Below are 23,499 nucleotides of genomic sequence, written 5' to 3'. Positions count from 1 at the left end.
CTCTCTGAGGAACACAAACGACATTTATAGAATTGTAAGGAACACAGATAAACTGAAGGGGATATTCCTTCACCAAATGTGCACCACAACAGGGCAGAGGCCAGGTAGGAGAAATCAATCATTCCCATGAAGGTCAACTGGAAGAATCCCAGAATTCCAAGTCTGGCCTACCAAGACTTCCCATTTGGGATGTTTAACAAAAATAAGTGTTCACCTTTAAAACTATATTAAGCAGTATCTTCCCACATTACCTACCACCTCAGCCCCCAGGCACTGCTTTTCCTTCAGTAGAAGATTTCGAGTTGTTTGACTTTATCTTTACTTTACACAAATGCTGTTTCTTTCTTACAGATGGATATGATCTGCTGAAGACCTGGAACGTTTTATGCCACAGCAAAACTCATTCACAAGTACCATCTGTTCCTCCTGCAGGGGCACAGTAATGCCAGAAACTGTTTAACATTCCATAAATTAAGACCATATAATGGATAGCTCATTGTTAAAGTGAAGCGAGGAATCGTTTGGAACCTGATGACAGACATTTTGCTGGGCTTTTTCCTTAAAAATAGTATCCAATGTATTGTTTTTGGTTTGCTTCAAGAACTTCCCATTCAACATTAAACAGCAAAGGTGGGTCACAATGTAACCTTAACAACTACCTTTATCCCCACTTTCAGCAGGATCCTTTCTAATAACTTCAGGAGGAGGCTTGGAGTGGGCCAGGGGTTATAACAAATTCACTGCAACACCAAATTCTGTTCTCCTTTCCCCTGCTGTGTGTCTGTTGTATCTGCAGAATACACTTCCCAAGAGAACAGAATCCAATCTTCAAGTTTAAGAGCCATTAAAATATGTCTTATTTTATAGATGTTACACTTATTACACTCACACACAGCTCCCTACTCTGCCTTTCACTTACTGGTCAGAAATCTCAGCCAGAAATGAACTGCTTTTGCTATTCCCTTCTACCCAAATGCCAAGATATTTAATCAATAAAAAGGCTGGACATAAAGTCCTGCTATGAGTTTGTGTCATCTGAGTCAACATTAAAACAGCTTTCATTTGCCATTCAATCAGAGAAACCACAGAATAAAGAGGGGAAAAAAGTCTACAGAAAAAAACCCCACAACCACACACACAAAAAAACCCCGACCAAAACACCCCACATACAAAAGAAATCAATAGTGCTTAATTGGAAAAAAATGGCATTCTAAAATCCTCCACCCAGGAGTGGGATGCAAGTGGCTCCGTGCCTGGTTCTTGGGGCTTCCTGGGGACAGGCAATCCCTGGACATGCAGCTCTTGTGTGAGCTGAGCTCCAGCTCCTCCGAGCAGGGAACCACCACAGACCAGCCTGGCCAGACCCCTCAGTGCCACAGATCAGCACATGGCACTGGCACACTCCAAGTGATAGGAGAGATCGTCTGAAAATTCACTTATTTCAGCCCATAAACTCATCTTTTAACACCATGTAAGTGCATATAATTATTACCATCTCTTTGTGAAGCTCCCACACTGCTATAATAAAATCCACAGAAGAAAAGCACTTTTAGCCCACCCATTCCTAATCCCAGAGACAATGCCTATATTTTTCCATCACATCAGATCCTGGACGGTGGGGGAAGGGCAGGACTGCCGAGGAGAGGGGGAAATGCAACTTGAGAAGTGGTAAGTGTGTCAAAATCTAAATTACTTGGAGATATTTTGCTGCACAATCCTCCTTTATGCCTGTGCAGCTCGGTTCATATGGCTCACATTCAGCCTGTCACAGTGAATCATTGCTACTCCTTGACTTACATTAACAAAAACAAACCCAACTTTCGCTCCAGCCCGTGAGGTAAAACCTCTCCGAATTCCCAGTCAAAAGGCCAGAAGCAGCATTAAAAATAATTGGTTTTGTAAGAAGCTCACTTTGAGGAGAAGGCAAAAAAAAATAAAAAAAATAAAAAAGCCAGTGAAGATCTGACTAATAGCACAAACATGTGTTGCTTATGGAGTATTTTGCAAAAAAGCAAAAAGCTTTGTCCACGAGCGGAGTAGACCCAGCTTTAGCAGCCTTAACTAACAAAGCAAACCCGCCCCTCTCTACTTAAGTCTTTAAACGGTATCAAACCAAAGATATTTAACAAGAGCTTTAGAGCCCGACGAACAGTTAGAAAGTAAAGCTGGAAAAAGAAGTTTAAAACTCAAAGCGAAACTCAGCCAGATACAGTCTTTGCAACTAGCAGAATACAAGGCACAAAGCAAAGCCAGCACTCAAACAAAGTTATTTTACACTTCTCCCAGTAAATCTGCAACAAATGTCCAGTGAGGAAGGATTTCTGCTGACCTGTGGATGAGCAGCAATGCAGATGTGGTGAGTTCTGCTGTCACCTTTTGTTCCCAGCCATGTCAGCTGTGCTCTGCTCCAAGTGCTGCTCACACTCCCAAATCCCCTTTTCCAGCTCTATCTTAGGAACTGCCCAGATTTTGTAGTGTAATCTGAGCAGGGAAGTACCATGTGCCTATGATATGGTTAATTCACTTTTTACCCCCCGCAATGCCTAAGGAAGCTGCTTCACATTTCAAAGCCCAGCCTAGGGCTGCCTGACCCAGGTACAGCCTGGGCAGTGCTGGGGCTGCCTCTTCCACTCCAGGGGCCCCCCAAAACGGCTCCTTCCCACCTCCCAGGCCCTGGGCTGGGGGATTCAGGGGGCTGCTGAGGCCCTTGTGTCCCTTCCTCGGGTGCCCAGCACGGAGGGGAGCAGAGCCCAGCACAGAAGGGGCCAGCCCTCCCTGCTGAGGGCACCACCATCCCCATGGCCAATGCCAAGGATTCCACTGAGGGAGCTCTGGTGAAGCCCCTTGAGACCCAGCAAAGCCCTGGGCATCTGTTCTGGGATCTTTGGCAACGCAGACATTACACAGGTTGGGCTGCAAGAGTCCCATCCGTTCCTCTCCAGTGTTGCCACCACTTAAGTGAGAAACACTCTCCATTTCTTCTGCTAACAGAAGACACCTTTCTACTACCAAAACAAACAAACAAAAAACCAACAGAAAACAAGCTTCTGAACTTGGTCAATTCATTCTTCTTTTAATATCCTTCTACAATTATTGATCTCCTTCTGTTTGAATTTGCAATCACCATCGTGCTTAACAATGACAACACTAAACTTCAGAGAAGGAAATGCCTCTTGCTCCCAAATTCTGCACAGCGAAGAGTTAAACCAGTTGTGAAGCTGTCAAGCACACACACACACACACACCAGAGAAGCTGCAGAGAAGGACAGTAGTGCTCAAATCCTGTCACTCCTGCTCACCCAGCCCCACCATGAGTTCCTAAACAGTGTGCACCAAACCCCGGGGGATCCCAACCAGCACCAGCCGGGTGTAGGTGTTTCCTGAGCGACAAGGGTGAAGTGCAAACTGATCTTGGTTGGGCTATTCCCAACGTTCTTGAAAGCAAATTCCAAGTAATCCCAATGTCAACAATGTCAATGACCCAAGCACTGCTAAATCGAGTCAGGGAGGCTGAGGGAGCCCCTCCTGGCAGGCAGAGGGGAGGTTTCTGTTACTCCCTCCACCAGCCCCAGGCAGATGGGGGGAGCAGCTATAGTTGCTTTTGAACAGCCAAGAAAGGGCCCCTAAAAGAGATTAAAGGGAAGAAACAGTCAGGGATCTTGGAAAAGGAAGGATGTAAGACACAAAGACGGCAGAAAATAGGAAAGCTTTGGGGGAACTTTAAGTCTTGGCCAGAAGGCGGCAAAGCAATTTCATGTAAGGAACCTGCTTTTTAAATTCTTGGCCTTGTGTGTAACACCTATAAATCCCTTGTGTAGGATTTCTAACGATTACATTCTGCATCTGCCAAGTTTTCCTGTCTTCAAACTCTAGACTTCTATTCTAAAGCAAAGGTGAGAGTTGTATCTTCCCTGCTGCGTAATTTACTAAACCCAGTTTGCCTGAAATTAGCATGTGGGTAAGGTAAACCTTGAAGTAATGCAATATATTGGACTATTTCAGAGAAAAATGTATATTCTTCAAGCCTGAATTCAACATCTTAGCTCAGAAATTTGATCTTGACCAGTTATAATGACAATTGCTTAAAAAAATAGTAACAAAAAGGAAGTGAAGTGACCTCAGAGGTTAAGAATTGAGGCCAGCAGCCGTCTCTCTTGCTGGTTGTGTTTATATCATGGAATTATGGAATGGTTTGGGTGGGAAGTGACCTTAAAGCCCATCCAGTCCCACCTCTGCCATGGGCAGGGACACCTTCCACTAGCCCAGGTTGCTCCAAGCCCCGTCCAACCTGGCCTTGGATACTTCAAAGGCTGGGGCAGCCACAGCTCCAGGATGGGCAACCTGTGCCAGGGCATCACCATAAGGAATCCACAGCCTGCCCCTCTGCCAGGCACAGGCACCATCTCCACTGTGCTCCAGCAGTGCTCTGTGGTCCTCACCCCCCCACCAGGTGCCTCATCCTGATTTATGTGGGTGTCCCCATTATTTCTGTGCCCCCCAAGCCCTCCAGGTGATGCCAGGCTGGGGGGGGGGCTGCAGGGCACAGCTCTCTGCAGGAAGCCAGATCTTCGCTCTTTAGTTTCATTAGCCTGTAGAACATGCTATAATTTGCTGAAATGATGATTAATCAAATTTATTTTTCTCTAAGGCAGCTAATGAACAGCCAATTAAGTGTCTCAGTAATTCTGAAATAATAAAGGAATACTCTTGGAGTGACAACCAGCAGCTACTCAACAGCATAAGCATGCCAGTAAAATCACAGAATATTCTGAGTTGGAAAGGACCCACAAGGATCTTCAAGTCCAACTCTTCAGTGAGTGGCCCCTCCAGGGACCGAACCCACACCTTTGGCATTATTGGCACCAGGCTCTGCCCAGCTGAGCTAATCCAGCCTGGTTGGAAAGGCAGGAGGTGTGTGAGGGCAAGGTCCTTTCACCCTGATCATCCCAGTCACCTTCTCTTTCTGCTTCAGACCAGCACCACCTCCCCCTCCCTCGGTGCTGCTCCCAGGCTGCTCCTCAGGCCTGGAGGAGGCCCAGGGGACACCCGAGGTGCCACACAGCCAGGGCACAGGGACTGTGGGGAGGGGACACCCCCACAGCCTGCGAGTTCAGCAGGGCAGTGACTGTCTGCCTTGTGGTTCAGTGCATGTCTTTTCCAGACTCCAAACAAATCCGTGAATCCTTCATTTTGATCACATGAATCAGGGTGAGATTAAGAGATATAAACACAACTTAGCACAGTACCCAAAAAGCAAGGAGTGACATTGTTAAAAGGATCCATAATCTTGTTTTTTGAAGTATTTCTTCAGTGGGAATTGTGTTGGACCAAAGAATGCAAAACTTAGAAGCTTCCAAGAGGGGGTCATGTGAAATTACTCTATTTCGAGATTTTTCCAGATCACTAATATTTTGATTCTGAATGTATTTGTAAGAACCTGCCAACAAACCATCAAAACAGAGAAGTTTTTGCAGTTTGTAACTGTCTTCCCTTTTTCCAGGTCTTTAAAAAAAAGTGTTTTTGTAGAGACTTATGTCATTTCTGTAGAAAATTCTGCAATCCACAATGACATTGCATATTTTTTTCAAGTAAAAAAGCAAACCTCCCAATAAAGAACAAAGAACATCCTTTGTTTCAGACAAAGAATTTCAGGAGAAACCACAAAATGTTCAAGCAAAACATTAAACATTTGATTTTCCACCCATTCTGCCAACAGTCTAAGTTTTCCCATACTTCTAATATCAGTGTCAATAAGGAGGGGAGGGGAGGCAGGTCAGATGGATGACAAATCCCGTTAATGAAATGAAGATGAAAACAGGAGCTTTGCAGAAAGCATTTTTCTTCTTTAACTTAGCTTTTCTTTATAATCAGGAAACAAGACATACTTAATTTACCCATCAGGAAAAAATGCCATTGAGAAACAAGCAGAAGTTGTTACCAGTGTTATTACACAAATCCTGGGCTCTGCTCCTGTGAACACCCAGCTCTGCACCCAGCCCAGTCACCAAATGGGTGTTGTGTCCTCTGCAAAGAGCCAAACACAGGGATATTACTGATGGCAGATGTTATTTAGGCTCTTTAAGTGAGTTTTAGGAAAGGGAACTCAAATGTCCATTTAAAACCAAATGGAAACACTTCCTTTCAAACACACGCGGTGGAGATTATTTGAAACACAGACATTTCACTGCCTGTTTTCATAGAATGGTCACAGAATGATTTGGGTTGGAAGGGACCTTAAAGATCATCTAGATCCAACTCCAGATCATCTAGTTCCAATTCCCAGTTAGTGGAATTTTTCCCAGTGCAAAGACATCCCACAGCTGTGGCAGCACATGGGACCTCAGCTGCATGTGCCCAGCACTGCACAAACACACAACAAAATGCTATTTACAGCCTCAGAGACAGCAGCCCCAAACTGCAGCAGTGTAACCAAGAATTAAATGCATGAGCTGTCTAGTCTAGAGAGATGCTTCATCTTCACAGCAAACATCATAAAGTGCTGATTTATTTTTTTCCCTCGTTACAGGAGGAGAGATTTTAGTAAATTTAAGTACACCCCAGTGAATTTCCTTTTTGATTACTGGCTCCTTAGTTCAGTCTGTTTAAATAGAGGAATAAAAGTGGTGCAGTCAAGTCAACCTGTTTGCCCAGACTGGAGAGACATTATTAAATGTTCTTGCTCTTTTACACATCCTAAATATTCAGACACTTGCAGCACCCCAGGGTATAGTGTGCTATGTCAACACCTTGAGAAGAATGCAAACATCTTAATAAAAGCAAAGAGAGATTGCTTATCAGGCACTCTTGCTGTTAACATCTGCATTTTACAAAAGCCCATGAATTTTTCCAAACCCTTTCCACAGGACACATCCTCCTGGATAAGCAAGCAGCCATGGCAGGAACCAACCAGCAAGTCAGAAAGCAACTGCATTTTTGGTTTTGCTCTAAAGGCAAAATGTTTCAGAGCATTCTCAGCTGCTCTCACTGAGCAGAGCCACTTCCACCACTTCCCAGTTCAGAACTGAGGGGTAATCCCCCAAACCAAGCTGCTCTGGAAGTCTCAGATGACACCCTTTCCAAAGTTTTACAGATGGATCATACCCAGCCTTTCAAGCCCATCAGACTGTGTGTGACACTGTATGACAGAGCTCCAGTCATGAGGCGGATCCGATTAGAACAGGAAAATGTGCCGTGATATCAATTCTAAGTGTTCTGGTTATGAAAACCGAATAAATTAAAAATAAATAAATAAAAAATAAGCCTCAACAGACCTGGTAGAGGCAGTGGGCAAAGCCTCAGCAGCTCAGTCAAAGAAGTTCTCTTCACTGCTGGCTGTTGGTGATTCCCTGGTGCCAGTCCCTGGTGCCAGTCCCCTCCCGTGTGCTGGGGAGGCACCTCCAGCTCTGCCCTCACCCCACAACAGCCCAGCTCCCTGTGGGGGTGGCTGGTCCCGCAGCCTCCCTCAGCCTCCGTCATGCCCTTCAGCAAGGAGAGGCAAACCCAAAAGCCAGCAGGATTATCTTCAACAGTCTAATTAGTGGCTTGAGATAATCCACTTGGTTTTGCCTAAAGCGAATTAGGAAGTGCTCGTGGGAACTCTGCAGTGCCGGGGATGGGAGGCAGTGACCAGTCACAGCCCCCAACGGGGCAGAGGGGCTGGCAGGGGTCAGAGAGCTCAGGTATCTGCACAAGCTGCCCACCCTTCTCAAGGGGGTTCAGAAGGTGCAAACCAGGTCCAATAACTCTGCCCAGGAGAGCTCTTACCATCTTCTGTGCCAACTCCACTGAAAGCCATTCATACACTTAGCAAAGCAAAACTAGATTAAAAATAAAATAAATTTGGGCTTTGCTATCAAAACTAAAATCTGGCAGCCTGTTCCCATGCAAAATCCCTCACAAGTGATACATTTGTGGAGGACAGCTGGAATAAATCCATGACATTTAATGACATGCTAAAAGCAAACCTTGAGCAAACAACTTTAAATCATTTGAAATACTACTGTGAATAGATGACACTTTACAGCGCTCACATGTTACAGTAATTAATCATTTCTAAACAGTTGGTTTAATTCTTGAAAAAAAAAATCATTTGCAGAAGTGGGGGGGATTTTTCCCCCATTACAGGCATATATTTAGAGTAGCATTCTCCTGTGAAAAGGTTTCACTTCGGAGTTTTAAATGTATGCTCCTGTTACGATCTAAAGATTCATGACACCAGCAAAAGTTTTTCCAGCTTTCACCTTCATTTTTTTATAAGTAACCTGCCCTCCAAAGCCCAGTGCACAGCACAAAAAAGCAACAGTCCTATAAATTGTTTCTATAAAACACTTCAAATGGGATTGCACAGAAACTCAGACAACAAACTGCCTTTTAATTTAAATGGAAATTTATATCTCACAGGCATCCTCTAAACCTCTGTATGTGCATATCCAGTATCATCCTAAGAGGTTCACAAATCCTCAGGTAAAAGAACAGGTCTGTCCTTCCGTGGGTTCAGTGGGAACCAGAGAGATGCCCTGCAGGATTCCAGCTGGTCCCACCCAGGAGCACCAGGGACCTGTGAGATTTCCCAGCAGGAACAGCGAAGAGCTGGGGGACAGGTACCACCCTGACATGATTTAGGACAGCACGAACTGAGGGGCACATCTTAAGCTGATCCAGCCTGGTAAAGTTGATACTGGACAAATGGCTCAGCTCTCACTTAAGCAAAGCCTGGGGGACACCCAGGCAGTGTCTCCTGGCCTGGCTGAGCAGGAGCTGGCTGAGCACCAGCAGCTGGCTGGTTGTCCCCACCGCGTGTCTGGCAGGAGGGACAGAGGGAACATTCACTGCACTAGTGCAGACTCAGCTCACTTAAGTCAAAAACAAAGGTGGTTTGAGCTAACCTGGCTGAATTTGCAGTGAGGTGGATTAAGAACACCCATAAGACCCCTCCTGCCAGCGCTGGTGGGGATATAATCTTTGCTGGTTGTATTTTCTGTTTCCAAAAAGTCATGTATGCCTGCCCCAGGAATTGCTTCCTCTCTCTCCCTCCATCACCAGTCTAGACAAAACTGCATTAAGATCCTTTTTCTGACTTCCATGTACAGGTGTAAGGGGTTAGCAGTTACTAAAAACCTCTGTGGATACAGGAAAAAATGAGCTCCTTGTCTCTCCAAGGTGTGCTCACTGAAGAGAGTCAGGAGCAGAATCCAGAACTGAGCTAACAGAAGGATTAAAAAAAAAAAAAAAAAAAGGAAAAAGGGAAAAAAAGAACAAGGAGTGTGTGATGGTGGGACTGTTGGGACGTCCTTCTTGATGGCTTTTCCTCCCCGGGGTCCCCTCAGCCCAGCCCAGCCGTGCCGCGGTGGAGCCGCCGCTGCCCAAGGGCTTCTCACGCTCCCGCTTCCACCCGGCTCCGCAATCCCGGATTCCTGGCACCGCTTTGCAGGCTCGGCAGCCACGCCTGCCTTCATTCATAAAAAGGAGCCCACACTGCTGAGAGCCACGGGCTCCAATGCACCCAGCCATAAACGTCAGGGACATCTCCCGGTCAAACAGCGGCTTCCCCTCCCGCAGGGAGGTCACATCTGCTCCGGGAAGTTGGTGCATCTGTGACAGTGCTTAACCTTCCCCTCGATTCTGGATCCAATCCACAGAGCTCATTAGCAAACAAGACAGACAGGAATGTATGGCTGTCTTAAAGCAGACCAAGAGATGTAATTAACACAGCTTAATTTTCCTGAATAACATCTTAGGTTTGTAACACATGCGGATGAAACGGTAACTCAAAGGGTCTGGTCTTGCTCTAATCACGTTCAGCAGGAGCAGGAGTGGATCCAGGCCACAAGTGAGCTGCATTTCTTCATATCTAAGTGAGATATATGTTTGTTTCAACAGTTTGATTTCTTACAAAAAGGCCACGATAACGTAAGCAGGAGAAAACAAACCACTTGTTGGAAAGCCCCGTTCCAAGTTTCTTTTGTTTAATTCCTGATCTATATGAACATGGAATTGGAAAAGGACTCCTTGGGATATTAAATCCAGGCCACTGTTTTTAAAGGCAACATGTCACTTCCAGCAGAAAGAAAGGTCAATGTTATGCCAACGAGCTGGAAGGAAACCCAAATTTCTCATGCAAGAGAATGGGGGGAAAAGCTAAACAAAAGCGAATGTGTGAGACCATATCACGAGATCAGAGCCTTATTCTAAACACATGGGCTGGTGGCACATCGGAGGCGAGATAAGAGGCACAATAATTAGGCGTCAAGGTTCTTCCTACCACCAGGGATCGCATAGAACTTACAAAAGAAACACCCCGGCCCTGGGATGGAGGAGGAAGGGGAGCTCCCAGGGCAGCCTGAGGCCACCTGAGATGACGGTGGCCCCAAGGTCAAAGGCTCATGGAAGAGACAAGCAGCCCCCAGCCAGCAGCTCTCTGGTTTCTTCTGCTCAGCAGCCAGAAGGCAGCTGTGGGAAAGCATGTGCCCACTGCAAGTCTTCCAGCAACCACAAAAATCTCTGGAGAATTTAAGGGACACTTCTGGTTTTGCCAGAAGCAGTTCAATCAAACCTCGTACCCACAAACTATGGGAAGAAACTCTCAGGCATGGAAACATTTCCAAAGAACAGTCTGAAAGAGAGGACCAACACTGTAAACATTTGTCATCTCCCGGAATTCAGGCAGCTGTGAAAGGCATGGTTGGCAGGCTTGGCTTGGATTGCATGAGATGCAAAATCTAAGGGCAGAGGGATGAAGGGGAAGGACAGCCAAGGTCCTTTCCATATCAAGAGTCTCCATGCAGGCTTCGAGAGCTGAGAGCAGATATCTGGCACTGCAGCAACGAGAGCAACAGCAGCCCTTAGAGCTTCCAACACACACGATAAAGTGGCACAAAAAGCATAATTTTTAACATGAAGTGTTCAAACACAGCCTGGAGATGGACTGTAACTACTCTGCTGCTGCAAAGGGACATCCACAGGGCTGGAGGGGTTCTGGCAGTGTGGAAATGCCCCAGCACTGTCCTTCCTGTTGTTGAGGAACTGTCCAGCAAAATAAAATCTTTCCAAAATGTGTAATGCCAGGGCTCAATCCCAGCCAGAGACAGTACTGGAGCAGATCCCATCAGTTTCTTGTCTTTAGTGGAGAAGGTAAAGCTCCAGTCACCACACTAAGCTCAATAAATCCTGCTCAGAGCCTTGCCTTTGAGACAGAATACATGGATGCAATTAAAATAACATGGCTGTTGAGGAATAAGGCAGCACTGGGAAAGGTTTGCCAACAAAGTAATGCTAATTAAGGGTGTGATTTTTGGATGATATTTTTAGGCCAACATTAGCCCTATTAATGCTGGTGTAACTGTCTTCAAAGTGATTTTGAAGGTCCAGCTGACTCCACTTGGGAAAAGAACCAGCTAAAAGACCTTTTTTTATTCTCTATAGACTCCATTCTGCCATTCAGGGAAAACCTTTCATAATAAAACTAGTTTCATCTATTCCGCTAATAAGGGTGATTTGTGTCTCTCAGATAATTTCACACCCATTAACCACATACCATGAGCTGTAGTTTTTGTTGTTAAATGACTTCTAACCAAGTTATAAGTAAAGCCACGTTATGAGATGTGGCCAGAGCCTCCTTCTGCAACCAAAAGGCCAAGGATGCCTAAAGCAATGACATGTCCTGAGGAGGAGCAGGAAAGGAGATCAGGTGCTGCTGGTGTGTTAGAAAAGCACAGGAACAGATCCAGTCCCAAACACCACCCCTGGACTCATCACCTATGAGTGAAACGAAACAAAACCTTGTGCTAACAGAACTTGGCAATAACACCTTCTCTTTCACTACCAAAGGTTTAGAGGAGCAATTTTAGATGAGAAAGAGAGAAAATTCAATGCCAGTGTGGCACACATGAGATCAAAGGCCCTTTCTGCGAGGTGGGACAGACCATGCAGCCAAACCCACCTCCGCTGGCCTCGCTCCCCGAGGGCAGCTCAGCTCAGGGCGACCAGCAGGCTCCTGCACAAGCCTTTGAGTGACAAGAGGAAGAGATAAGGTGAGGGGGAGGCGTGGGGGCAGAGAACCGGCCGGGTCCTGCTCAGCCCTGAACACACCGGCAGCGATTCTGCTACTGGGGGACGAACTCCTCCACTGACTCTACAAGCCTGGTCCCCAAACTCCCCAGCAGAGCCCACTGCTCCACTGGTCCCCGAACCTCTCTGACACAGCCCCCCGGTCCCCCAAACCTCCCGAGCACAGCCCCTGATCCCCTGGTCCCCCAAATCTCCCCGGCACAGCCCCCTGGTCCATTTAGCAGCTCCAGAAACCCAAGCCCAGCCGCAACAGCAGGCACAGAGCACCTTTCTTAGTTATCCCGTACACTTTCTCCTCTGCCTTTCAAACTTCCTGCTGGTTTTCTTTCGGCTCACGGGAGTCGGGCAACCCCGCACAACTCGGAGAACACGTTCATGGAAACAATTTCTCCAGCTTTCCCCCCACCTCCGAATGACATTTTGCTTTGCAAACACTCCCACCGCCCCGCGGGCTGCTCTCGCCTCCTCCACCCAGGGAGTTGTTTTCAATAAAGCAACAGCTCCGAAACATCTACAACAACTTTTTTCTTTTTTCTTTTTTTTTTTTTTACTTTTTGACAATTCGCCACTTTCAGAGCAACGGGGGTCCAAAAAAAAAAAAAAATTAAGATTAAAAAGGAGAAAGAAAGCAGAGGAACAGCGTAAGGAAATACCCGCGGATTGGAGCCGGGAGAGAGGGCTTTGGGTCGTGTCCTCTGCCCCGAGGGGCTGAGCGGGGCCGCTCCGGGACCCCCGGCGGGGCTCGGGGCTCCGCTCCTGCCCCCCGCACTTACCGCCCGCGCCGCCGCTCCGTCCGCTCCGTCCGCGGGGAAGGGGCCGCGGACCCCGGGAGACGGAGGAGGGGCCGGAAAGCTGCGGCTTTGGGGGGTTTGTCCAAGCTGACAGCGGGGCCGCGGCCGCGGCCGGGCGGGAGGAGGAGGGACGGGAGCGCCCCGGCCCCGGGGAGCCCGCGGAGCTCGGCGGACACGGCGGAGCTCGGGGATGTGTTCGGGAGCTCGGGGGTGTGTTCGGGAGCTCAGGGATGTGTTCGGGAGCTCGGGGGTGTGTTCAGCCAGGCGATGTGTTCAGCGGTCCCCCGGCCCGCGGGCACACCGGGAGCAGCCGGGGGTGAGAGGCGAGCCCCGCTCTGCCCGGGTTAACCCCCCTCTGCCGGTCAAAGGTGGCCTTGAAACTGCGCCGAGAGGAGCTTCTCCTGTTCTTTTAGTCCCACGGCTGCTTACGGAGATCCCGGTGGCCCCAAGCTTACCTTGCTGAGAGCCGTCAGGGAGACATCGGATGGTTGGACCCCAGTGTTCACCGAGAGGGTCCCGCTGCCATATTTATATGACAATAGAGACTGTTTATAGAAACCCATCCTGGGATAAATTACAGACAAGTCCCTGAGAAGAAAAACGTCCCTGCAGCACTATGTCATCGGGAAAACATCCTTTCCCAGAGGGTCCTCAGAGAACCCCGGGTGCTGCTCCCCCCAGGCAGCGGGACCTGCCCGTGGGCTCGGGGGGCTGTCACAGGGAGCCTCTCGCCCTGGATGGGAGCTCCAGGACCTCCCTTTGGGCTGCATTTCTGTCCCTTCAGTACAAGCTGTTTCCAGCCCTCAGCCTGGCTTAGGGCCGGCCCTGGAGCTCTGTCCCAAGCCCCTGGGGCAGCACCGGGACAAACAGCCAGAACGTTTTCACTCTGCAGAGCTCCTTCATCTTCTCGGGCACTGGTTATGGGAGGAAGGGACCAACCAACCCCCACTGCATGCCCAGGCCGCACTGCTCAGTCTCTCTGGTGTCCACCAGAGCTGTTGGCAGGACAGCTCTGCCCAAGCCTGCAGGGAAGGGCAGCAGGAGCAGGGTACTCACTGTCCCACCAAGGCCACTGTCCAGCCCACAGCCAGCCAGCTCTGCAGCACCAGCCTGCCCCTGGCCCAGGCCAAGCAGACAGCTTCAAACAGCTGAGGGAGGCAGCAGAGCATCCACAGCATGGCTGCCAGCTTTGCCCTTCCAGGCAACCAAGAGATGGAGCAGAATCGACTGCTGCAGTCAGAGGTGGTGGCTCTGTGCAGTGCTTGGTCACCTTCTGTCACTGCCACCCTGGGGGAGAGGTTCCTCATCATGCCCTCCTCCTCTACTCTTCTCTCTTCCTTGTGGCAAACACAGCCCAGCCCGTCTGACAGTAAAAATGCAACATGTTGAAGAAACTTTTGGGCTGGCTCTGGCTCTCAGCTGCTCCCATTCACAGGCAAGGCTGAAGCCTACACAGACAAAATGTGTGCACAATTAGGGAAAAGTGGCAGGGTAAGAATTTCCATCTCTGAGTGCTGTGGTATCCTGTCTCCAACACAGCCAAAGCCTGGGAAAGTGGGAATGTCTTATTGTGTGATGCTGCAGTGTGTATGGGGAGGGGATTTGCTGCTGGACACCCTCAGGGATGGACCAACCATACAAAATCATTGTATCAGAGAGAAAAATGCTATTTACTTTGTGAGCAAACAATCAGCCCTTTAAAAATGATCCTGCACAGTCTTGAATTTAATCAGGAGGAAAAATGAAGACATAGAAAGACCTGAGGACTCTGATTTCTTCTTCCTCTGCAGAGATGCAGTGTGAGCACTGCTGCTCTGAAGGCAGTGTTATACTCCCCTTAAATAGTCTGGTGAGAGCCCGTGAGTGCCTCTTGCTGTTCCCCACTGTGGCAGGGGCAGATGGGGAGCAGCAGAGCCAGTGGTAACACTTCATCTGGGCTTTGCACTGGGTTTGTGGCTGAGCTGGGAGCGAGCCCACGTCTACCAGTTCCACACCCTGACTGAGTCACACATGTTTGAGGAAGATCAGGAGAGACCAATGGAGTCCGGACTGTGATAAAACTACAACAGGAATTACAGAAGTCTCCTAAAATCACTCCAGCAGCTTTTGCTGTTAAAGCCATGATGGGCTTAGCAAGGCAAAGTTTGTAGGTAGGACTAAAATCTCTCCCAAGACCAACTGATGCACGTGGGAGATACTTCAGCAGCTTCCAGGCACACAAATCCTTCCTCAGATCCGGGAGGAGGTGCAAGTTGCACCCCTGGCTCTGTCAGATCTTCAGCATGAAGTTTCCTCTCCCCAAACCACCCTTTAACTGTTACTACCAACACAGTCCACACAGACAAGAGATTCTGACAATGAGACCTGTTAAAGACAGGAGTTAAAAATCCTTCTTGCCACTTGCACAACCACATTTGCAACGCCCAGAGCTGAGTGTACAGGAATGGGGAGACTTCAGAAGGAGACACAGCCACAAACTTGGGGTTTGTTGGAGCACCTTTAGTAGTGGAGAGATGTGGGGAAGCCACAGGGTCTCAGTCTGGTGTCCAGCAGCTGAGCATTGAGCAGCTAGAGGAGAGCAGTGGCACTGCCATGGTGGGTGACTGTGACATGGGGAGCAGATTCTGCCCTGCTCTGACATACCACAGGAGAAACCAATGCATCCCTTTTCATATCAGAGTAAAACAGCAGTAACACATGCAACATAGCCCCAGAGGGCCTTACTGGAGAAAACAGAAACTCCTCAGCAGAGCAAAACTATGTTTAAGTAACCTGCCAGCTCTGCTCTGCTGCACCTCAGCACAGCACCCAGGAGTGAACCCAGCAAGTCCTAACTGAACCCAAAAGTTGAACTCCTACACTGGTGGCCTGTCTTCAGGCAGTGCTTTCACTCAATTTAGCCAAGTAAAAATATGGCTCAGAAACAGAGTAATATTTTTAACATCATAAGATTGCCTAAAATGTTTTGCTTTGACTTCAAGTGACACTGAAAAACTAATACATCCAGGATTTAATGAAGTGAGGCTAAAGGAAATATCCATCATTTCCCAGTGAAATAAAACTGACAGCATTGTCTGGGGGGTGAAAGGAGGTCGTGTGAATCCACACAAAGATCCAGAGCAGCCTCCCTCATGGGTGGGATGAGCACATACCCACTCAGGGACTAGCTTTGGAAAGCAAAACTAACTCTTTGGAAGTCTGACTTCAGGAGGGAAAATGTTTGTGTGATTCTGCCAGTTTTTGCATCTCCAACACTCCTGAAGCTCTGAGGTCTGCAATGGGACCAAAGGGGAGAGGGGTAGCACTGCCTCCTTCCAAGAGACAGCCAGGGAACCAGGACACAGAGAAGCCTCGGGTGTGGTTAATCCTTGACCCACTTCGAAGCAACTTATTTTCCAAATAAAAGCCCCAAAAAAGAAGATGACCCAAACCAGGGGTGAGAAGATGTGACATTGCAGAATTCCAGAGCTAAGACACAAAAAAAGGTCTTTGGTGTTTTCTAAGCAACAATTTCCTAATTGCAGGCCAGTGGGAACCACACCACCAGTGTCCTCTACCCCCTTCTTCTGCCCCTGTAAATTGTAGGAACTCTTTTGCCACATCCCTTCTGTGACTGTCCTTTCCACATGGCTCTGGCATTCCCACTTTAAAGTGGTGCTACTCTGGCTGAACCACCACAGAGCAGAGCAGAGCAGAACAATTGTCAAGTGCAGGCAGACTCAGACTGAAATATTTGCTCGCGTGTCCTCATCCAACCACAGTTTTTCAGAATTCAGGAAGATGTCACAAAGCAGCAGCAAACAAAGCCTTCTTGGCCAAAGTCAGGCCACTCCCCAGCATGCCTTTCATTGCAGTGTATGGCTGGGAAACATAAGAAATGCACAGCTTACATAGGAAAAGCTTTTAGCAGATGCTGCTGCTCTGAAATACCAGGGAGTCAATAATAGGACACATTTCAGAGGAGAGAAAAGTGGCACAATGTATAGACCGTCCCAATCCAAACAAATCAATCACAATGTACGTCTGCTCTGAGCCCACTCCAGCTCTTACTGTTCTGGAGCTTTCTGATCACCAGGACTCAAAGATTTGCCATGACCTGCACGGTTGAACTCTTAACAGGGAAAAGTTAAAGAACCAGCTCACAGGAGAAGATTCCTGCGGTGCTGGATGAATGCAGTGTGAGAATTACTTACTCAGACAGTTTAGGAGGAAAACAGCATCTCCCTTTCTTTATCAGAAGCCAGTTTTTCTGCAGGTGTTTGGTCACATTCACACTCTGTGCCCTGGAAGGAAATATGGCTGTACATGTGAAACAGAGTAAAGCATAATTCTTCAAGCAAGGAGAGAGTGTGCCTGACAGTGACTTCTCATTAATTTAATGTCCTGGCAAGCCAAGAGCACTTAGAAGCAGCATTTGATAAAGTATTCTTTCAGATTCTGACATTTTACTGCAAGCGGCTGAGAAATGTATCCAAATCTAAGATCAAACAGCTATTCAGGAGAAATAGCAGGAAAATTATCTTTATCTTGGAACCTGACTTGAAACTCTCCCTTGTTCTCGAGGTTTTTCACCCTCAGTGAGCACACACTGGAAAGCACAGCTGTGGGAGTTCAGCACTCTGGTGCCAGCAGGTGTCACCTCAGTGAGGAGCTTTCAGGTGGCACAGGATGGAGGGACAGACCCTCTGCCAAGGAAAGCTCTCCCTCTACCCCACAGCCATAGAAACAGGTACAACCCTCCCTCTGGCAGGGCTTGGTGCCTGTTGTTCACTTTTATCACATGTAAAGCTCCCAAGAAAACCCAGCTGAGGGTGTGAGACGCACTTGAGTTTGGACTGATTTCCAAATATGCAGTAGTGGCTCAAATCTGACACCTATACAGGTGTGCAGGGAGCAGGTAAAGGTTCAAATCTGACATCCATGCAGATGTGCAGGGAGCAGGTAAAGGTTCAAATCTGACATCCATGCAGATGTGCAGGGAGCAGGCAGAGTGTTGTTTTTCCCCAGCCACTCCTCTTGGCATCTCCCATTTCGTCCTGGCCATCTCCATTCCTCTCACAGGATCCTTTGTACCTTTGAACAGTACCTGAACAGTTTGAGAGTGAGAAAGTTGAGGATGAAATTGAAACAAGTTTCTTCTTTTTTTTTTTTTTTTTTTGAAACTGTTCAGTGTTGGCCTTGAAAGTTTTCAAAGAACAGATGAAGCTCCAGCACTTCCCGTGGTGGATGAGGTGACTGATGCAGACTGTCAAAATCCACTTCAGATTTGCTGCAGCAAATTACATGCAGGTTGTAAACAAAACAAATATCCAAGATAAGAGTGACAGCCAACAGGTTGCACCCCATGAAGCTCCCCTCTGAGTCTGAAACATGCTCCTCATTTAGAAAGGATAAAGTATCAAAATGCCATTTCAGCAGAACTTCACAAATACTTGAGGTTGCCAAGCAGGACCCAGAGCCCACGGGCTCTTTCTGTGTGGGCTCCTCTTATGTGGGTTTTTGCACCCAGATCCAGCTCTGCTACTGTCAGCAGGGTTCTCTGTGGGGGCAGAGATCTGTCAGCACTGTGCCCGGCCCTGCTGGATGCAGCAGTGGGTAGAACGCAGGAGAGCAGCCAGTGGAAAAGCCAGGATGGATACAGGGTGGAAGAAAGCAAGCAAGGGGAAAGTGAGATGCAGACTGTGAGGAGGGCCAAAATGCCCTGTGAGGCTGTGCATAAAATCACAGAATACAGTCTACAACTTCCTGGGCAGGGGCAGAGGAGGGGCAGGGACTGAGCTCTGCTCTGGGGGGACCAGGGACAGCAGCCAGGGAAGGGCTGGAGCTGTGTCAGGGCAGGCTCAGGTTGGATCTCAGCAAAAGGTTCTTCCCCCAGAGGCTGGTTGGGCACTGACCAGGCTCCCCAGGGCAGTGGGCACAGTCCCAAGGCTGCCAGAGCTCCAGGAGGGTTTGGATGATCCTCTGGGGCACAGGGGGTGACTGTTGGGGATGGGCCTGTGCAGGGCCAGGGGTTGGACTGGATGATCCTTGTGGGTCCCTTCCAGCTCAGCACACTGTGTGATGCCAGGTCCCCACGTGCCACATCCACATGTTTTTTAAACACTTCCAGGGATGGTGACTCCACTGCTTCCCTGGGCAGCCTGTTCCACTGCTTTACATTCTCTGTGGAAAAATGCTCTACACTGAGAACTGGAGTGGCTCTTCATGAGAACAGCAAAGCCTGGAGTCCTCTTACAGTTCTGGTTCCCATTGGTGCATGGAACAAATTATTGTCCCAAGGCAGGAATCTGATTTACTGACAGGGCACATTGAGAGCTGTACAGGGCTATTCAGGGCAAAGGAGCAACTCCCACAGGGCATCTCCCACAGGGCACCCACTGAGCAACTGGCAGGCAGTAAAACCAGGAGAGGGACTGACAGCAAAGAGAAGGCAGCAAAAGGCCTCTCTTTGGTGACATTGGACCATTTCTTCTCCAGGTCCAGCTGGGATCTGAGCATGGGGCAGGGGCACAGGGAGAACACAGCAGCAGCAGCCCCCGAGAGCTGCCCAGCAGGAGGAAAGGCAGCAACCCCAGCAGGGATGGAGAAGGAATGGAACTGGAGAGGCTGCAGTGTCACACAGCCACCTCCAGGCAGGATGGCAGGGAGAACTTCAAACTCTCCCTTAAGTTTGTGTGGTTTTGGTTTTTTTAACCATTGGCCTTTCAGTGCAAGTAAGGACTTGCCAGGCTTCTTGCGTGAAATAAATTGTATCTTCTGTCATTCGTTTACTTAGATATTTAGCTTACATACCCTCCTGAGTGCTGAATTTTACCTGCTCATCTTCTACTGCCAGGAGCTTTTTCCTCTGTGGAAGTATTTCTGCTCAGAGCAGCACTGTGGCTCGTTTGCATGGCCAGCTAAAATTAATAGTTCTTGCATTTGTTTTCAAGATGAGCACATATCCATCTCCTGCTGCAGTATCCTATAGCATCAGAGGGAGCTGCTGCTGCTGGAGTCAGAATCTGTGCCCACACACATACTGCTCATGCCACAGAACCCCCCAAAAACAGCCTGTGTGTGTTCACTGTCAGCCCTGCAGGCACATCCCTGTGCACTCCTATTTCTGCTGTTATCAACTCTGGGTTTCACTCCCATATCCACAACATCAGTTCTGTGTGCTTTTCATGTGCACCAGCCTATGTGGCATCCCCTTCTGTCCTTTCCAAATTTACAAAATAGATTTGTAAAGGTCACTCTGGGCCTGAATATTCCCATCTAGATTCCAATTGCAAGTTCATAATCCCTGTAACACGCTCCATTCCCAACCCAAAAGGAGAGGATTGTGTCTTCATCCCTGAAGTATGATTTCCATCTGCTACTTCTGCACGTCACTGCATGGGAAGCCCCATTTCCCAACTTTCTGCTTTGCTGTCTGGAGTTCCCCACTGCCTTTGCCCACTCACTGAATTACCAGAAAATTGCCAGAAACATCAGCCCTTCAAAACCCCTCAAATCATAAGACCAGCTCTGTCTCATCTCTAGTGCTCACAAATGCAGAGAGAAACACTGTTTAAGCTCCACAGTTCTGTGCTCTCCAGCAGGATCCCAAATCCCAGCAGCCCTTTACATCCCCTCCCTAACTGAGGCTGTTGCTTTGTCTCATCCCCTGCAGGTACCAGGTGCTGCTCAGTCCTCACACACAGATCTGGTCTGACCAGCACCTGAATCTCTGTGGGACCCCTGGTGTAACCCCAGCCTGGTGACACACAAGACAAAGGAGAGGCTGTCATTGCTGAGGAGAGGTTTCCAGCTCAGCCCACACAGGCACAGACCTGTTTCCAGTGAGTGTGGGTCACTGGCAGTTTGGAAGGTACAGCAAGGTCCCCTTTGACAAAGAAGTGCATAAACCCTTATAATTACTCATCACAGATCGTTGTTCTCCTCTGGTGAATGGCTCAAACACAAATGTTTGCATTGAGGCCAAAAACACAGGGTCTGAGCTCAAGTAACATCCTGGATTGGTAATAAATACCCACTGCACAAACAAACCACTGAATGGCTTTTCCCCAGATGTCACAAAGTTACCCCATATACAAACTGCTGTTTGATGCCACCTGCTACCCCAGCCTCAGGCTTGCAGCAAAAAACCAGTCTTCTGTTAAAATAAACCCATTGGGATAGAAACTAACCTACTCTCGTAGAGTATGCAGTTGTCATTGCTGATTTCCTTGCTTCTTGTAAAATACAAATGATCCAAAGCAGCAAGTAAAACTGTGTTTTGACTGCTGTGGGGACACAAGTGACTGTCACCAAGGGCTGGCAGACCAGCTCTCTCCTCCAGCCAGCAGCAGGGCCTCATATTAGAGGCTTCCCAAATTGCATAAGGTGTGGAGCTAATAAAAACTTGAATGAGCCTGGAAACCTGATGATTAAATCTTGGAAAGCTGAAGGCCATGTGAGCTGGTTAGCACCAACTTCTGCCATGATGGGTCTCTAACAACATGTGAAAGTTATCAGCCATCCCTGTTGTTGGGCAGTGCAGACACACACAGCCAGCCAAGATCTTAGCAAAACCAGCTCTTGAGCCCCACAGGGACTATTTGGAGACCTCATCCTGCACAAATATACCCAGTGCAGACAAAAACATCTTGGTTCAAAGTTAAAAATTAGTCCTAATGTTACCTGCTCTGGAAAACACAACTGCAATGTCTCATTTTCTGTTTTCCCACCGTATCGGAAGCTGCAGTGCTCGATCTGTGCAATAGGCACCCACACACAGCACGTACTGCCCCACTGGATTCATGGATGCTGCTGGTAGGAAAGGAACAAGGCTGGAATATTGTGTGGCCCTGGTTAGCTCGTGCTCAAAGGTCAACTCCTGATAGCCTGGGACGTGGTTCCCCCATTCCTACTGAAGGGAACAACTGACCCTATAAAACAAACAGAAGCAATGCCCCTTTCACAGCTGTCTCCAGTTTCCCCCCTGAAATTTGGCTGGGTGTTTACTCTGCAACTCAGAACACAGATGTAAACTGTTTAGGGATATCCCTATATCCTTGTTTCTCCTTAACAATGCCAGAGAGAATGAAAAATGCGGCCCATTAGTATTGTAACCATCAGAAAGAAAAAATAAACAAATAGGAAAAAAAAAATCCTCCGTAGTGAGGGTCTGACCTGTAGCAGCCCAGACTGTGTCCTCAGCACGTTCCACTTTCGGGGGAAGGGTTGCTCTGAAGAGATTTTCAAGCAGTGGTGGGCAGATCCCAGATGCCCACAGGTCCCACCCCAGTGGTCTCCAGCGTGAGCCAGAAGCCTCTGTGGGGAAGAGAAAGGGTCACAGAGGAAACTGTGTTTGTTTGGAGTGGGTTTTTTGGTTGTCCTCAAAGTGAGATCTGAACACTGGGATTACCAAAGCACTATGGTAGCTGCTCATCAAAACAACCCCACTTCCCTGTGTCCCCTGTGCACCTCCAGGCTTTTCTGGAATAGTTCTGCATAGTCCAGCATCCTCACAGGGGTGAGGGAAAATGCTGGAGTCACACCTGAGCCCTGTGCAAACCCTGTCCTCAGAGAAGGAAGGGGGATCTCATTTTTCCTCTGATTTTAACCTGAGGAGGAGGAGAGGTGACTATGTGGCTGCCAAAGGCCCCACCAGCAAGAGGGGACCCCTCAGGGGGCTCCTCATGCAGGAGGGTCTTTCTCCCCCAGCACCTTTGGTGCAGCCAAGCAGGGTCTGGGCTCCCTGTGGCAGACCTGGGGGACCCAGGGTGCCCTCCAAGAGGTGTTTTGGCCCAAGGAGAGGGAGCAGGGAACCATTAACACAAGGAAAACACAGGAGTGTGCCCTGCCTGGGGTGAGGAGCGGGGGCTGCAGTGGCCCTTCCAGCTCTGGGCACCACCCACCATCACTTTCTTGTTTGGAATTCCTCTGGAGCAGCGCAGTGCCTTTGGCTTCTTACGGTGTCCACACACAAAAAGAACCCTTTTCCTTGTTTCTCCTCGTACTGGGTGCCTGTGGCAAGGCTGGGGGGCTGCAGAGGCCCCTCTGTGAGGGGAGGCTGGGCCGGTCCCAGGGGGTTCCACAGCGGCCCCCCCCTCAGCCCCTCTGGGCAGAGGGATCAGAGAAAGATTAAAATGCCACTGGTCTGGGAAGAAAAACATGTTAGAAACAGCCCAGTGACACCCCAGAGAAAGGAGGGGGAGGAACGTGCTTTAGGGTTTTGTTTCTGGCCCATCTCTATTTCAGTCAGCAATAAATTAAACTGATCTTCCCTGAAACTGCAACACTGATGCTTCTGTGACAAGACAGCACCAGTCGCTGAGAAACTGGAAAACATAATGAGGATTTTTCCCTCTTTGGCATTATCTATATAAAGTAGCACAAAACATAGTTGGGAATTGCTGCCATAAGTAGAAAACCTCATGACATTTGGGGTGAGTGGTGGCAGTTCCTCACAGTTCCAGATGGAGCCATCCCAGTGCCAGCCCTCCACAGCAACTCTACTCCCCTCCCGCCACACTGTTGCTGAATTCCACCCCAAGATGATGCCCACAAGGTGTGGTTAATCCCTTATTTACCTTCCAGGGGAGCTGTGATGTTTAGTCAGTGCTTGGGAACAGCTGTGGAGCCAAAGAAAGTTGTATTCCCATCCCTGCCCCCA

At 48.5% G+C, this 23,499-nt stretch overlaps 1 protein-coding gene across 2 annotated transcripts in view; it reads right to left on the bottom strand.

Moving 5' to 3' along the window:
• The window catches only part of FBLN2 (fibulin 2), a 111,844-nt gene extending 89,808 nt beyond the window's left edge, over positions 1–22,036 (bottom strand). Inside the window, exons 1-2 of one of the 2 annotated variants that reach the window (XM_027668966.1) lie at positions 22,014–22,036; positions 21,522–21,647 (exon numbers count right to left, since the gene is read on the bottom strand). The gene's annotated coding sequence lies outside the window, so the exon portion shown is untranslated. Of the gene's footprint in view, positions 1–21,521; positions 21,687–22,013 lie in introns of those variants that run through there. The other variant, XM_027668967.1, reaches the window with a different exon arrangement.
• Positions 22,037–23,499: the final 1,463 nt, after the last annotated feature.

The sequence above is a fragment of the Corapipo altera genome, unplaced genomic scaffold (genome assembly GCF_003945725.1).
Source record: "Corapipo altera isolate COAL_440 unplaced genomic scaffold, ASM394572v1 245, whole genome shotgun sequence".
In the NCBI taxonomy this organism is placed as follows: domain Eukaryota; kingdom Metazoa; phylum Chordata; class Aves; order Passeriformes; family Pipridae; genus Corapipo; species Corapipo altera.
The sequence above is the reverse complement of the archived record's forward strand: the minus strand, read 5'-3'. Positions and strand labels throughout refer to the sequence as shown.